Source organism: Frankliniella occidentalis, unplaced genomic scaffold (genome assembly GCF_000697945.3).
Source record: "Frankliniella occidentalis isolate FOCC.00 unplaced genomic scaffold, Focc_3.1 Scaffold76, whole genome shotgun sequence".
Taxonomy (NCBI): Eukaryota; Metazoa; Arthropoda; class Insecta; order Thysanoptera; family Thripidae; genus Frankliniella; species Frankliniella occidentalis.
The window spans coordinates 172,902-175,226 of record NW_026267206.1 but is presented as its reverse complement, the minus strand read 5'-3'; the positions used below and the strand labels follow the sequence as shown (position 1 = coordinate 175,226).

The window sequence follows — 2,325 nt, the reverse complement described above, 5'->3', positions numbered from 1 at the left end:
TAAGGGTGTAGGGAGGACAGGCCGTCACGAGACCACGCACAGGGTGCGTAAAGGGGGAGGGGGTTTACGAGTAGCGCCATGCCATCGGGAGTATTCCGGCGGCGATTCCCCCCCAGTAACGGAAACGAGAAGCGGAAGTGAGAAGAGCAAAAGCCTGTACGACGAACGGATACACTCTGCTGCTGCTTTCGTGAGACGCGCGCGTCTCATGGTAGCTTGAAAGGAACACCGTTCCTTTCAACTGTGCTGCTGCGCTGCGGCCGACCCCCTCCCAGCCACCCTCTCGGGTACCCGCCCCGTACCGGTGTCATGTAAGTACAAACAAACGTAGAGTTTGCATGGGACATGGCCGGCATATGACATAATGGGGCCACTAGTCATCAAATAGCAATAATAACAAAGATTTAAAAAATAAATATCAGAAAAACAAAGGTTTTGTTTCCTGAAAAAGCAGTGCAATTCTTATTTGAATTTAGCACGGGTTGTAATTAGTTGTGAATAATATAGTCTTTACAATTTTTTTCAGCACTGTGAAGAAAGGAGGTAGGTTTACATGAAAATTTTCCTTGACGCAAGTTGTACAATTACAATTTGAAATCGTAAAGATCCGTGCAGTATGTGTCGACTTTAAATCCATTGGCGAGTAAAAAATGTGATGTTGTAAATTTACGGCTTAAATTAAAATTCGAGTTTACCATTTTTTTTGTAAATTTACGACGATGTTTTTCACAGTGAGTCACACTTACTTTGTACTTTGCACGGATCAGCATATCATAAACGCAAGTACGCATCGCAAAATGCAAAACGGAAGGTGCGCGGGAGGTTATACGGGGGGCCGACTCGGGTTTCCAGTATGCTTTACTCACAGCACTCCGCGCCCAGCCACGACCCCGCACCGCACTGCCGCCGCTGCGGCTCAAAGAGTTTGACTTGTTGCTCGGTCTCGGCTCGGGTCGGTCGCGCCCGAGCCTGGCCCACACCACATCAGCGCATTATACGTTCTACAGTTGAATTCCGTATGTCAAGTCGACAAAGTAAGTCCCCACATCACGACGCCCCACGATGACACCGTGTATACATTTTCTATAATTTTCTAAGAGAGAACTGCTTTTCGTAACGTACAAAGGATTTGGAACCTTTGAAATGCAAACAAATCCTTTGAATTACGAAGGGCTCGGCTTTAATACGATGAGCACATGTCTTGTCTTAAACTTGTGCTCTTTGTAATACGAAGAAAAACAATGTGGTGGTTCCAGATCCTTTGTACGTTACAAACCCAATTGTTCGTACCATAAAGACCACTTTTTAAAATGAACTAAGAGTGTATTGTGAAAATATGCCAGTATGTACAATTTTCTTATTCATACTGGCGCCATTAAAGATTTATTGAGCTAGACATTCACAGATTTCAGTGGGCTATGAACAAAAAAAAGTTCATAAGATTTGAGTGTATACGACCTTCATTCGCCGCAACAGCCCATGCAGGCTCTCATAGCGCCTGATAGGTAGGCAACATCTTGCCTGCAGTGCATTCGTGTACTGCGGGTTGGTCTACCCTGAGTCTCGCAGGCGCCATGCTTCCTTAATTATAAATTAAATATATGGATCACAGAAAAACGGACGTACTTTCTGGACGATCTCTTATTTCGTACTCTGCTTAATTTCTTTTACCTGCGGTGAATTTGCTGTAGAAACGTGGTATTCCACTGCATGCAAGAAAAATGTCTGGTAATATAATTTTCTCAATCGCTCAAAAAAAGCTTATTCGAAACCTTCCACTCATACCCTACAGAAATTTCCCTCGGTTTGTATTCGGTCAGAGGATCTCTTATTCAGTAAAAGAATGAACGCGAACACGATTGACTTGGCTAATTTGTTTACCACCAGAGCTAATTTTAATTTTCTAGCCGTCCAGTAAACCGCACCTTCAATTAACCGAGTTGCTAAATGCCTTTTAGCTGTACAGCTGAGTCTTTACATCCAGCAATTTTTTTTAATTTTTTTTTACGCGTGTAAAATCATCTAGCTAAACTGATTAGCACGGAATAACTAAAATGTATTTTTTTTGTGCACCCTGCCGCTACTTGTACTCGCCAGGAGCGGGCGGTCTCCTCCTGACCACGTCGCCGGCACCGCAGGCTTGTAAGGCGAGCAGCAGCAGCAGCTCCTTTGAAAACTGTCGTCGCGCCCTTTGGGCAAACATCGTTTGGGTGGCGAGGAGGGGAGCGCCAAGCTTGTAATTGCACTGCGAGGCTGGTGAGACGGGCCGGCAGGGCGCCAGGGCAGGAGGGGGTCTCTTATTATTAAATTTACTTCACCGCAAAA

The 2,325-nt window shown here is 45.0% G+C and overlaps 2 protein-coding genes across 2 annotated transcripts in view; one reads left to right on the top strand and one right to left on the bottom strand.

The window, feature by feature from the left end:
• LOC113204209 (probable GH family 25 lysozyme 3) overlaps positions 1–2,325 on the bottom strand; it is an 85,523-nt gene that overhangs the window by 31,234 nt on the left and 51,964 nt on the right. The window lies entirely within an intron of this gene.
• The window catches only part of LOC127749667 (uncharacterized), a 13,625-nt gene that overhangs the window by 9,037 nt on the left and 2,263 nt on the right, over positions 1–2,325 (top strand). The gene's annotated exons all lie outside the window — the stretch shown is intronic.